Consider the following 16237-nt stretch of genomic DNA (forward strand, 5'->3'; position numbering starts at 1 on the left):
ATGCAAGCTTATAACTCCAATTTACTTTTTATATAACTTCTATTTAAATCTTTATAACTTTCATTTAAATTTTTATAACTTTTATTATTATTATTTAATTATTACTTTATTATTATTTTATTATTATTATTAATTTTAATTTCTAATTTTCTTTTATTTAATTCTTTTTCCTCAATTAATTCTCATTTAATTAATTATAATCAAAATATCAAATGTCATGATATTTTATATTAATTTTCTCAAATAATTAATTTATTAATTAAATCTATTTATTAAGACTTAATTTAGTAGAAAATTCACCATAGACTTCCAAGATAAAATATGAAAACCCATCATAGAGAAATTCACACAAAATCAGTCTAAAGGGTTAAAAATCATGAATTATGTCATCCAACACATTCGGTGGGTAAAATATCCAGATACTTGTCTTACATCACTAGGAAAATTGGCTTAAGGGTTTGGGATTTGGACTTGAGGATTTATCTCCCTTCTCTTATCATTGAAATAGTATAATAGGGTACGCTCATCCTAGCAAATTCAGGAAAGTCGATACCTGGTACCTACAACCTGCATAAAAACTATGCATGTACATACAATATATATAATACTAAGCTAAAAAGACAATAGCATGAAGTAGTGCATTGTGTAGATCCTGACTAAGTAGGTGACTACAACTCCATTCTTTAACCATATCAGAAATGTCATACAATATGAAAACACACACACCATACACATGCAAGTATGGGGCAAGTATCCATAATAAAACACATGAGATAATAAACTATGTAAATAATCATCAACAATAACTAAAAGCAATGTAATGATCATCATGCATACATGAAATGTAAAGTCTAAATGATCTCATCATATAACCACTAAATCCATAACATAATGTCTGATAGTCTCAAAACAATACTTACTAATCCATCAACATAAAACTAATCTAACATAGTCTTATAATATCAACAACAATGTCCATAAAAGATGTGAACGAGGTCAGGCACTACACCCATTATATTTGAACCTTGATGGTAAGGATAGAAACTCAACAACTTAACTATCACAACATGCCACTATTGGCAAAATAAAAATAAACTTTTATTTAAATGAAAAAATAAAAACCAATTATTTCTCATAATTTTTCATAATTAAATCTATTAATCGTATATATTTTAAATTAGAATAATAATATATAGGCTATTGGAATTACAATAGGAATGGCAAACTTCTAAGAGACGGGGGGGGGGGGGGGGGGGGGAGGGGGGTGAATTAATAGTTTAACCTTGAACCCATAAAACTTTCACCACACATGCATCTCATACATTCAATGAGTAAACTGAAATAACATGCAAAGCATATACATCTAAATCATGTAAACATGTAAGCATTCACACACATAACACCAGATATGATTACCTAGAAACCCTCCAAGTGGGAAGGTAAAACTGGGGTGGGGATGACACCCACAAATCTTCACTACTACAGTAATAAAGTGTATCCAATTAAGGTTACAATGTTTTGATTATGAGTCATGAATCTACCCTATAAAAGGTCTGCCCTATTAAAGACTTACAAAGAGTATTAGGTCTCATCTTGTTAGAGGATTTCAACACCCTGTTAGAAGTGTGTCTTGCTGGAATATCTCAGCTTTGATCCTGTAGTCAACACTTGCTTGCTTGATAAGATGTCACCTCTAAGCACTTCTCTTCTTGATCCTTCTTGATCAAATGTCTCTATGTTGTATACTCTTCTCTAGCCTCTATTATGCTCAAACTGATTTTGCAATTCAATATCACTTCATAACTTCTAAGCCACAATGAATGCCCTGTTTCACATGCAAACTTCTTTCTTAGCTCGTTCTATTCCTTACACACATAGAGAGTTTAGGGTTTTTTCCTCCTTAAGAAGACTTAGTGACTTAGGGTTAGGTATGAATCTACAAATAAGATTCATCTATTTTACCACTTAATCCTTGCAATTTTTTGATTGGCTACATGTAATTACACAGGGAATCCAACTAGAGATTCATCCTTATCTCCAAAATATCAAAATTCAATCTTAAGTTAGTTCAAAAATGGTTTACATAGTTGTTTGTGCCATTAAAAACAAATATGTCAAGACTGTGTCACTCAGCATCTAAAGTCTTTGATGCTCGACATGCATTAATCTTTTTGTTGTTACTCAACACTTACATTGCTCAACATCCAATGTTTACTTGGCTCCTGTGTCACTCGACATATACTGTCTGCTTGACACTTGAGTGACTCGGCACATGAGTGGCTCGATACTCATTATGACTCGGCATGGTCTATGTTTTTCTCAACATATGTTATTTGTTTGACATGAACTAAGTAAATAACTTAAGTGTGTTGATACTCACTTGTCAAAACCAATCTAAGATCAATAATAAACAAACAATATTAATTTACAAATAAAACTAAATTTTAATTCAATAATAACACAAAACTATGTTTATAAATTTAAATTTATTTAAATCATTATTACTTTTTACTTATTTATATTTTTATTATCATATTTTAATTATTTAAAAATATTTCTAAAATATATCTATAGTACAAACATTTAAATTCAAGTCTATTTTTATATATTTGTTTTAATATTTTACTAGTACTTTCTTTTAATAATTTTTAATGTGAAGGAAAATGATTTGTTACTACAATGTCTAAATAAAATTTTGTTTATTTAATATTTTTGAGTCATCTACATTTATAATTTTATTTTTACAACTTATACAATTAATAAACTTCACATATAATTTAATTTAAAAGAGTATAACCAACCATATAGATATTAGAGTACTAAGTTTAAGTATAAATGTATTATTTATATAATAAATAGCATAATAAATTTATGTATGTATACATATATATTTTTTACTTTAAAATTATACCTTAATTATTAAATAAAAATAACTCTAAATTATTATTGTTCAATTTGTTTATATGATAAATGTAAAAGCTATATAAAATATATTAATATAAAAATGCTTTTCAATTAGTAAACTGGAGAAGATTTTTCCTTCCTTCCTCCTTTCATTTAAGTGGAATTGAAATCTTTGGCCTTATAAGTCAAGATGTCACTTGGGAGGGTAAAGATTAGACTTTGCACTTCCAAAAATTATTTCTTCTCTTGTTTCTTAACATTGTGAGACAAGGTTTCCAAAACATGTAACCAAATGGGTTTAAGGAAAACCCTCATTTTTGCTTTATCATGTAATAAGAATTCAGATGGATATTGTTGGACCCAAGTTCATTAGAAAATCAAAGAAAATTGATTGATACAGTTGAAGGTAATTTTAGCAGAGAAGAGGATATAAGATATGTTAGAAAAAGTGATTGAAATGATAAAATATAATAAAATGAAATAGCATGAAATAATAGATTTAATCCAAGAGAGCAAGAAGAGTTTTACCATACAAATGATAGAAGATCAATGGAGCAATACCAAAGATAAGGAACACAAGAGACAAGGATTTGTTAAGGGGAAAGCAAAGAAAACCCCTTGTGAGTATTATGAATGAGGAAAAACCTTAAGAATGAGAAAGAGAGAAAAAGAAGAAATACAACAAAATAGCTCATTTACAATAGCATCAAAAAATTGATGTGAATAATGGAGACTATATGAAAATGAGAGAGAGAAGCACCTCTTTTAAAGAAATGAGAAAGGAGTTGCATGTCTTTGCATGTGTAACTCCCATTTCTATGAATGCCACATTCATAAAAGGTGTGTGCAAAGTGTCAAGTTCCTCTTAAGGAGGAATATCTATTTTCCTTATTAAAGGAAATACAAAAAAGAGTTGTCCTCACAAGTGGACAATAGGAAAAGAATGACATGTCCTTTACATGTGGACTAGAGGACAAATAAATAATACATAAGGGATACCTTGGTTTATCCCAATAAATAAATAAATACAACCAAGGAAAGATTATTACTTCTAACACCCCCCTTTAATCTTTACTTGGAGAGATGTTGTCAAAATCAAATTGTAATTTGATTTTTTGAAATATCTTTATTGTGGAAGAGGTCTAATTATCATGGGTACATCATTGGAGAGCCAAGAGAAGTGGATAATTCTTTAAGTGTGTTACATCTTCAAGTGGATTCATGTGGCATAGGATCTGTACAGCAAATAATGATATCTTGTATATGCCTTGATGGATTACCTGAAACATAGAAACAAAAGAAACTATCCACAAGGATAATTTCATCTTATATTCAAGTTAGAAACTTTTTATGTATAAGTAGATTCTCATACAGTAAATATAAGTGTAACTTGTTACCGCAAAAAAATCAAGATAAATCGTATCCTACAAAGAGCAAATATGTTATCAAAACTTTGAAGAAAAGACCATAGAAAAGACTAGCTAATGAATCCAACATCAACAATGCTTCAATCACGTGGATATAGACAGTCCACTAATAAGTCATTTTACTGCAAGTTAATGGGTGATCAATCCATAACCTGCATGACTCATGATTTAAGCAAAGAAGTATACATAATATCATATGACATATTATCAAAGATATCAAAGCGAAGGAGGATGAGTATTAACAATTGACTGCCTTCAAATAAGAGTAAAATGCTTTCAAGATGGGTTAGTTAACTAAAATTGGAGGGAAAATCCAATAATAAATGGTATTAACCATAAAGTGCCAATATGACAATAGAATGATGCTAAAAAAACATAAACTACACTTATGTGCCAATCAGTAGAACAAAATAAATGTTGAAGACAATAGTGTATAATAACTCATAATCTCAAAGAATAAATAAAATGAATTTATTTATGTGAAATAAAGAATGCACTCATATTTGATAAGTCACAAGAGACACAATAATTTGTATATTTATCAGGATATATATGTGGGCCCCCATATATACACATGAATAAATATACCTAAACTATCATGGTATGAAATCATGCAAATGGAATTAAGATCACATATAGAACATAATTTCTAGGCAACATATTAAAGAGAAATGCCAAAGATGATGAAACAGAATTATTAACATCAAACAATATTTGCAGTAATTAATACTCCTAGGTTGAAGCCCACCCATTCCAAAAATTGATCTCTTTTACTAAGTACTTTTTGAAACCATTTATTTTTTCTCTTAACAAATTTATCACTAGAGGAAGAGTCATGATGTATGAATGCATCATTTGTTTCAACATTAGCATTATTACTATTATTAATATTAACATTATTACTATGATCTATAAATGCATCATTACCATTACCATTGTAAGAAAGAATAGGAGGAATAAAGGTAGATATATGAGGAGTAGGGTTTAGAGAAGGAGGTTGGTCCTCCACTAACACAATTTTACTTCCATGAACTTGTTCATTTTGAGCATTAGAAGAATCATGTACACCATTTTCTGCAAGACAAACATTTCGTGCTATGTGCACTTTGTTAGTAATAGAATTATAAGTTTGATAACCTTTGGTATTTTGTATGTTTTCACTCATGCATCTTGTACATGCCATTTTAGATGAAGCAAAAGGAAGTAAATTTTCAACTGTATTAGATGAGATATGCTCATTTTTCAAATGAGCAAGCCTTTCATGCTCCATATTAAAAGTAATATCTTTGTGCAAAGAGTGTCTAGAAGAGGTGAATCCAAAAAATTTAAATAAGTTATCATGGCCTAACTTAGCATTAGCAACAATTTCATTAGTGTTAGGATCAATAACAGAGCACATGTTCCTATGAAACTCAACTTTGTAATTTTGACATAATTTTATAACAGAAAGAAGATTGTATTTCAATTCAAGAACATAATGGACATCATGTAATTTTCCATTTGGAATACTAACATTACCAAATCCTTCAACTTTGCAACTATGATTATCAGCTAATTGAATTGGAATATTAGAAGGATTGGATTTTAAATAATCAAACACTTCTTTATGAAAAGTAACATGTTGAGATGTACCAGTATCAATAATCCATTATAAATTTTTAGGAACATTGTAACTAATAGTAAAAGGATGATGAGATGGATGAGAGTTTTGATTATTGTTATTGATAGGTTGCTTATCTTTTTTTTTTTAAAAATAATTATTAGTTACATGATCATCTTTCCCACAATAAATACAGTAGAGTTTTTTATTAGATTGATGAGTATTATTACGATGAGTGTTTGGATGATTATTGTGATTATTATTATTATAAGTATTGGGAGAATTATTATTAGAAAATTTGAAATTCTGATTTTGATTTTTAGACACAAAAGCATGTTCATTAGATCTAAGAGTGCCAAATTGTAACAACTTAGCTTTCTCTTCACGTAAAAAATTTTTAAAAATACTATAAGTTAATTGAGTAGACAAAGTAGGAATAGCAAGTTGAGAATGAACATTAGTAATAAATTGTTGAAATTGTCTAGGAAGACATTTCTTTAAAATAATGGTAATTAATCTAATATCAGTGAAAGTAACACCTAATCCAATTAGTTGACTTTTAATATAATCAAATTTAAGTAAAAATTCATCCATGGATTTGAAATCAATATACCTTACGTCTTCCAAATTGTCTTGCAATTGAATCTTGCGTGATTCAGATGGCCTATCATACGTTTGCTTTAAAATATCCCAAGCTTCATGGGCATTAGTACAATGAGAAATTAGAACATATAAATCTGGGTTAAGAGATATACCAATGAGGCCAAGGGCTTCCTCATTTTTAGTATTTCATGAATTTCTTTCATCTTGTGTAGCTGAGGTACCAAAAACTACAGAAGGGTCAGTAGCAACCTCTAAAATATGCTTAAAACAGAATATAAATAAAATATGAGTTTTTCAAGCATGATAGTTTGAGTTATTTAACTTGATTTCTGGAATTAAAGTCGACATGATTTAAAAATTACGTTTAAAAATTAAATAATAGATTTGTAAAAGTGAGACTTATTATCCACAAGAATGTTAAATAATTATTAAGAGATTTAGAGAGTCAAAATTAAAAACTAAAATGTTCCCTGCAAAACCACTAGTCAGATTGAAGAAACAGGAAAAATAAAAATTTGAAAAACTCGAAAAATGTGTTACACACAGAGAGTGATAACTTTTTCAATTTAACTCTATTTATAATAAAATTTAAAGAGTTTTTTCATTTTTATGTTTTCTAAATGCTGTTCAAATTTTAGCCAACCCCAGATCATGGATTGAGAGATATCATAAAAATACGAACTGCTGTCTTAAAACTTGAAAAATAAATAATACTGCACATATAGTATAATAATTTTTGCAATACTATTCTGATACAAATGAAATTTAAAGAGTTTTTTCATTTTTATGTCTTCTAAATGCTGTTAAAATTTCAACCAAACCTAGATCATAAATTATGAGATATAAGAAAAATACAAACTGCTATACTTTCCTTTCTAAAATAAAAAATAGAAAAGAAACTTGAATTTCAAAAAACTTAAAAAACCTGCAACAGAAATAGGGTTAGAAACAATAAAAAAAATTAAAAATAAAGAATCCTTTGGCGGCAAGCCTTCCAAAGGAGGTTAGACAAAATAAAAATCAAGAACTCTTTGATGGTAAACCTTCCAAAGAGGGTTAAATTTTTTTTTGAAGATTGAATAAAAAACTTGCAAAAAAAAAAAGATATGAATTTTTATCTTCACTTATCCTCTCAACAAAGTTCTTCGATGTGGTAACCTTCACAAAAGCTCAAAACAAGGATTAGAAAGCTCTGATACCATGTTAGAAAAAGTGATTGAAATGATAAAATATAATAAAATGAAATAGCATGAAATAATAGATTTAATCCAAGAGAGCAAGAAGAGTTTTAAAGTACAAATGATACAAGATCAATGGAGAAATACCAAAGATAAGCAACGCAAGAGACAATGATTTGTTAAGGGGAAAGCAAAGAAAACCCCTTGTGAGTATTATGAAAGAGGCAAAAGCTTAAGAATGAGAAAGAGAGAGAGCAGAAATACAAAAAAATAGCTCATTTACAATAGCATCAAAAACTTGATGTGAATAATGGAGACTAGATGAAAATGAGAGAGAGAAGCACCTCTTTTAAAGAGGTGAGAAAGGAGTTGCATGTTTTTGCATATGTAACTCCCATTTCTATGAATGCCACATTCATAAAAGATGTGTGCAAAGTGTCAAGTTCCTCTTAAGGAGGAATATCTATTTTCCTTATTAAATAAAATACAAAAAAGAGTTGTCCTCACAAGTGGACAATAGGACAAAAATGACATGTCTTTTACATGTGGACTAGAGGACAAATAAATAATACATAAAAGATACCTTGGTTTATCCCAGTAAATAAATAAATACAACCAAGGAAAGATTATTAATTCTAATAGGATAGCTGGTTAACGTTACAACCAAGAGCAATGATGGAGAAAGGGGTGATGAAGCTAAAGAAGAAGAAGAAGTTGATATTGAAAAACCAAAGGCTAAGAAAGGAAAATAGTAAATGAATTGCCACACCTTACAATCTTAAAGCTACTTGTTCGAGGATTAGAGCTACTACCCTTTCCACCCCATATGTCAAGAAAGGAGTTGTAAACATCACCAAACCTGTACAATCTCAAGCTAAAACCTATTAAAAGAGAAAGGATAGTTAATCATCCACTCACAAATAGACAAAGAGGAGAAGAAAGCTAATTGTTAACGAAGATAGTGATAAAATTGAGTTAGATGACATAAGCCAATTTAGAGGGGCAGAAAGTAAGAAGCCCAATATAGTTAATGAGATTACAGATTCAATAAGAGCAACTAGAGGTTTAGCTATACTTCTAGACATTTTAAGTATCACACATTAAGTGATATAGATAAACTTAAGCTTGAAGAATATATTATTGATATGATGTATAAATCCAAGTACGTGCCTAATGAATTTTCTAACATAATTGCTAAAGATTTCTATAACCAAATTATTACAAAAACAAAGATATTTGTTGAAAATTGAGAGAACAATGAGAGAGAGTACTCTTGTAGTCACAATAGTAGACTTGTTAGTACTGGAAATGAATGAGATAATGCAAAAATATTAGGGCAGCTTTATGCACAAGAAAAGAGCATTAAAGGTGTTAACTAGAAGACTTCATGAAAATGATGAAGATGACATCAAGATGTGGAAGAAAATTTTAAACATAAAGTACACTGATGAGACAATTCATGTGTCAAACATTGAGCTGACATCAAAATTTGAAATGGATAATAAGAAGATGAGTATGAAAATACATTTATACAAAATGTTATTATTGATGATATACCAACACTGGTAAAAGTTATAGAAGAAAATGTGTTAATTGTAGACTTGATAGTAAAAGATCTAGATGAAGAAGCAAGTGATGATCAATGTGTTATGGCTACTACCAAGAAAAATCTCGATGATCAACTATTTCCTGAGTCAACCATGATGTATATATACTTGGCTATTCACCTATTATTAAACAAGTCCAAGAGTATCAAGCTACTACAACACCAATTGAAACACCAATTATAAATATGAATGTAAATGATTCTTTCAATTATTTAGCCACTAAAATTCATTTGGATGTAGAAAACTCTAATACTTAGCAATAAAAAAGGAAGAAAATAAAGGGATCAAGTGACCTACCAAAGAAAATGGTGGAACGATATAAAACGAAGAAGATACCAATGCAAATATTGAAGATACTTCTTCTGTTGGAACAAGTAAAAGGTTAAATGCTCAAAGACCTCAATATGAGGGATTAAAGAAGTAAGAAAAAGGTAAGACAACTAAGGAACAACCTCAAGTACCACCCAAGAATAACACTAAGAAAGAATCCCATGAGAAGTAGAAGAACAATTTAGAGAATAAGAAGAAGAATGCGCCAACAAAGACAAATCAGGAGCATAAGGCTCCTATTCCACCAAAATTATTCTTGAGCACAAGCTCAAAAACTTATAAGGATAAAGCCATGAAGAATAAGACATGAATATATGGTGTAACTTTAGATGAGATAATTGTGATTCCTTATTATGACCCCTCAAGTTAGATCCTAAAGCTTTGAAGGAATATAGTAAATTGTGTACAAGGAAAGATAAACAAGATAAACTATGAAAGGAATTAAATAACAAAAATGTGGTGATAGATGTTAAGGATATTCTCTTGAAAATTGTGCTAGATGTAAAACTTTGGATGAAAAAGCACCAATGGTATATCATTTAGCATTAATTGTGGAGAAGGTGAATGCACCGGATATTGACACACAGGGAAAGTTGATAGAGAGAAAAGAAAAGAAATTAGATCAAAGTGTGATGGAGATGGTTGGATAGCCTATTTCTATCCAAAAAGTATAGCTATCACCAATGGTTACCAAGCTAGAGGATCTTAAAAAGGCAACAATTAGCTTATTTCAAAAATTGTATAATATTTCATACTTTACCAGGGATAATAAATAAGATCATTGCATTTATTATGGGCATTAAACATTTTTTTACATTTATTAAGGACATTAAATTTTTTTATTACATTTATTAGGGATATTAAACATTTTTATTATATTTATTAGGGATATTAGGGATTATTGCATTTATTTGTGTGTATTGTGTTTATTATCCCCACTATAAACACAATAATCTTATTTTTCATCATTTACCTCTTGTTTTCCCTTTTTAATATTAAGAATATTATGTGTGTGTGTGCGTGTGTGTTTATTATCCCTACTATAAACATAATAATCTTATTTTTCATCATTTCCCCTCTTCCTTTCCATTTTTAATATTAAGAAACTATCATATTTTCATGGGATCTTCTTATATACATGTGTAGTAATCACTTCTTATCATTACCCTTGATCATAGGTAACTTTTCATTTCCTCTAAATGTATCTTAGCTAGGTTTTTTTAATTTTTTGGTGAAAGTGACCCTCATTACCATAATTCATAAAATAATCGACTCAGGGGGGTTCATTCAAACATTCACATAAGCATCTTCAAACAAATTCCTTGGGAAACTTTAAATGAAGGCTCTAGATTGTTTGAAGGTGTAAAGAATGAAAACAAACAATTAAGTGCCAATTTTACTTTATGGATAAAAAGTGGGAACCACTTTTGTAGGCTAACTGAGCTTCATCCCATAGATCTCATAGATTTGACATTATAAAAGTATTTCCCTTGAAAGAGACATGAATTCATCATTGATGAATCCTTATAGATTTTCATCTAAATAGGCTAGGAAATAAGTACTTCTTGTAAGTAGGTATAATATCATGAATCCTATCCTCCTTTAATAGCTATATGAGATAATATGTAAGTAAAGGGGAGAAAGAAGAGAGAAAAAAACTATAGAAGAGTAAAGAGAGACAAAAGTGAATAAATTATGTTGAATTTTAAGGATATGATACCTATAATTTCAAAATTAATTTATAAGTATTATTTCTTGTATAATATAGCCCTATTTACTTCTAATCTTCTCTCATTAATGATAATATGCAATACCATCCACACATCCTCGACTATGTGCTTATAATCTTGTCCCATAATGGCCCTTCAATCTTGACCTAATCTATTTTAATAATATCCAAGCTATTTATGAATACCACTTATTAAATAAATTCAAAGGCAAATAGGTTCCAAGTGACTAGAAATTCTAGACCATTTTCATTTATCAAAATTTTTTTCACCTAAATCAAAAAAAATATCATTCAATTGTTTGTCATAATTTTCTAGAGTAAAATCTATTAATCATACATATTTCAAATTATAATAGTCAAACACGGTTTATTTACACTTAAGCTAAAATTTAAATGAACAATTTCAAATAATATTTATAAATTTCAATAAATATAAATTATTATTTTGATATTGCTTATTTTCTTCCTATAAATATACTCTAGTTCTTTAAAGTGTTATTTAAACTAGCATATATATATATATAAAATAAACCGATAGATATCCTTCTCAGCGTTGCTGTACTGAGATAATTTATGACAATAGCTGCCTCAAGAAGATATCCCTCTCAGGCATTGTTGTACTGAGATAATTTATGACAATAGGTGCCTTGAGAAGGATATCTCTATCCAAAATATGCAATGAAATCTGTTGCAGAGCTGAATAATACTCTCCAATCATCTTTTTTAGAGGCATTGGTTATGAATAAACTTAACCTACTACTCCATCCACTCTCCTCCATTCTCATTAAATCTTTAATCTTAACCTACTACTCCATTCTCATGCAACAAGTGACTCTTTAATCTTTGTTATTACATTTTGATTGCATTCATCAGTTACATTTGCAATGAACAGATGTAAAAATAATTATAAAAATATATGACACTTATATGAATGTCAATTTTTTGAAAAATAGAAAAAGTTTACATTGATGAATGTTTCCATTGTAGAAAGCCTCTCCACTTAATTATTTGTTATTAAATATCAAATAACTATATATTTAAAGTACTATTGAATTTATTAAAATGCTATATATATAATTTTAAAACAATAAATTAATTGTTAAATAACTCAAAATTAATATTATTCAATTTGTTTGTGTGGGAAATATCAAAGCTTTATAAAATATATTAATATAAAAATATTTTTCAATCAGTAAGCTGGAGAAGATCTGTGCTTCCTTCCTCCTCTCATTAAAGTCACAAACAGATAGATTATTTAGCAGGTTTTGCGATGGATGGTATAACTCCAATATAGATAAGCTAATTGCAAACCTCGTAATAACTAATAACAAAGGGAAACACGGCCCTAATGAAAACCTAGAGTTGACAAACACACATTCAAACTCAACCCTAACGAAAATAGGACATAGGCCTCCTATTGTTCCTTTTGAAGTTAGCAATGGCTTCTGTGACATCATCATAGAGATAAGCCCACTTACAGAACCCCTTCATCTTACATAGCTCTATATCCAAACTATCATCCTCCTCCAATGGAGTTACTAGAAACCCATTATAAGGATGATGTTTAAATGCAGAAGCATCACAATCCACAATCACAACATTCTTCACACTCGCATATTCCATGTTTAAATCCTTTTCAAAACACCAATATCCTTACACAGCCAATAATCTTGGCAAGAGTCTCTGTAAAGTTTGCGGTTGAGATAAAAACCAATGTCCAGCTTATCAAGAATAGGATGTGCCTGTTCCTGAGTATAACGAGTATAGAGAACAATCTCATAGTTTTGCTCCAGCTAGGCCAAAAGATTGTCCAAACTAGGCCTCTTCCTTACATAAGTCGTGCAAAGCTCTCCAGAGATACGAACCTGAATAGTGAAATCATGCTTCATAAACTCCTTGCTTCTCTTCAACAAAGTGTTCATCAGCTCCAAAACAATAATCTTCTTTTGCGGTGCTATTGCATGCAATCTACATTGGCGTCCCCGTAAAAACTCATACTCCAAATTGTGACAATCACCTACAAGAAATACACATTTGAATACATATAAATTAATTCAAGATATTACCGGATATAAATTTAATTTAGTCTATTAATTGGAGAGATCAATGAAACCCTAATTATTAAGGATGAAGGAAAAAACTGACAACTAGAAAACTAAATGCAAAACATTGTGCAAGTAAAAATAATTATTAATGTTATTCCAACACACCTATGGCCAGACATATTTTGATGGTCTCTCTCACATGGCACGACAGCACCGCAATGATGGAGAGGTCTCTTACCCGGCACAGCTCTCGATCGTTTAAGTCCCCGAAAAATGGTTTCACGGGGAAGGCATTTTACGGGTGAAGTTTATAGCTCGCTGGATTATCGTCCACAATTATGACATTTTTGAGGTCTCTTTTGAGGACTGTGATGTCTTTGACGTAGCCGTCTTTGTTAGAGAGGAGGCAGGAGTCTCTGTAGAGGCGGATGTCTATGTTGGCTTTGTGAATAATTTCGATTTGTAGCTTGTCGAGAATGGCGTCTGCGTATTCTTTGGTGGCCGAGGTGAATATTATTATCTCGTAGTTGATTCTCACCAGTTCTGCCATCAGAAGGTCTATTGCGGGCCTCTTCTGTACGTAGTATGTGATTGTACTTGGGGCTAAGTGCTCCTGATGGCCTCTCAGGGAGATTGTGTAGTCATATTGGGAGATGACTGTGGAGCTTGAATAAACAAGGGTGTTCTCTAGATCTAAGACAATTGTTTTCCATTTGGGCTTCTCGTTCTCATTGCTGATCGCTTTGTATGATGAGTAGTGCTCCATTTCTTAGGGTTTTGCTGTCTCAATCAATTTCAAGGTATCTTCAATGGTGGATGGGTATTCTATGCTGACATGAAACACCGGGCTTATGTTTATATGGATCTTAATGGTGGGGTGATCAGTCGCAACGGCTCCTAACTTTTTTCAATACCAATATCATCATCTTAATAATAAAAATAATAAGAATGATTCGAGCATCCTAAGAAACATATACAAAAATATATAATGCTTTGTCTTGCTTAACTCTATACAAGTGCTTGCAATCGGGCACACCGCCCTCGATCTGGGACAGAGATTGCTGGGTTGAGAAGACAAAATCCAGTACCCATGCCATCTATTTATTTGCCAGGAGCTGGAGCACTATGGTTGCATTATGAAGATGAATTCTCATATCCTCCTCGTCTAGTTGACTATCTATTTTTCAATTTTTTTATTAGAGGAGTCAGAAAAGTGTGTGCATATATATATACACACATACACACACTTTAATATACTCAAATAGAATTAAATATTCGTTACACCATTTTCTAATACAATTTATCGTTTACAATTCATATTTTATTCAAGTACATGATACTTCTTTATACTTTCTTCAAATTCTGTTATATTTAATAGATGAAAATAAAACCTTGACACACTTATTGTTAGTTCCACCTATGTAGCAGAGGCTTATGTTTTCACTTCATTTTCTATGAATAGTACGCCTTTATTAGCCGTTGCAATTATCTTATTTTATTTTATATATTTTAAATACTACTTTTTTCATTTTGATTTTCAAATATTTTTTGCAACCAATTATAAACAAAAAAATAAATAAATTTATTTGCCAACATTTAATGTTTTCAATAAGATTCATAAAAAAATCAATTAGACCAACTTAACTAACAAAAAAAAAAACAATAAATTAAACTTAATACTTGAGTTTGACTTGTCAAATTTTTTCCAATTCTTATTAAATAATAATAACAAGAAGCATGAGAAATATTGTTCATCATTGACTTGTCAAATTTTTTCCATATTTTAAACTTCAACCATTGTATTGGCTTCATCAAATCCTTTAAAGATTATGTTTAATCTAAACAACTTTGATAGTATCTCAAGATGTAATAATATTTTACAAGCCCGCAAGATGTATCTCAACATGGTAGACATTTTCTCTCAAATTCTTTTAAAAGATCTTCCAAAAATCATTCAATTAAAAAATGGTTTTTATTTATAGTTGTTTTTTATTAAAGGAGGTGGGAAGGTAGTCCTAAACCTGTAGAACAAGAGGACATTTATGCGTTAGGCTATTACAACCAAGCTACATAAAAGACCATCACTAACACAAATTGCTAGAGATTCACCACCAAACAAAATTTAATAAAAAACTATAGTAATAACTACTAATTCTAGAGTCTAACTAATAAGCCAATTTTTTTTTGATAATCACAAAAAATAACTTAGTCTTAGAGTACTGCGGATTAACATAATTTAGTTTAAACTTAGCAATATTAAAACTATGTCCCAAAATTATAAGCAGGAGCACAATAACCCACACCAAAGCTAAAGAGAACAAACAAAACATTAAAAGAAAAAGAGAAAAGGAAGCCCAAGGCCTAGAAAGCTAGGCCTTCAAGTTATATTCTCCCATTCCTTGATTATGTACCTAAGATCTTCAGCCCAATTATGAACATCCTTTGCACTTTTCATTTCTACTTGAACATTATTCTTCTGAATTCTAACTTTTTAAAATTTTCCATGTCTAGTAATAGATAGCCTTCTACATCGTCTCTTTTTGGACCTTGCATAAAGTGGAGATGACCACACCCATTTCAACGCAAGTGATTTTATTATCAAATGTGTTGTTCAAAGACACCACTTTTTCATTAAGGGCCTTAATTTGGTCTTCTAGGTCATTTTTTATCTTTTAACCTTTCCTTCCTCATTAGTAGAAATAATCTCCAGGGTTTTAATTTGTTCTTCAGTAGGGTTATCAGCATTGGGGATCTCAACATCGTGCCCTAAAACAACCTCAATACAAGCTTCCTAGGAATCCTTCTTGACTTCAT

This window comes from Cupressus sempervirens, chromosome 11, assembly GCF_028749045.1.
Source record: "Cupressus sempervirens isolate cs-2001-9-10 chromosome 11, ASM2874904v1, whole genome shotgun sequence".
NCBI classification, from domain to species: domain Eukaryota; kingdom Viridiplantae; phylum Streptophyta; class Pinopsida; order Cupressales; family Cupressaceae; genus Cupressus; species Cupressus sempervirens.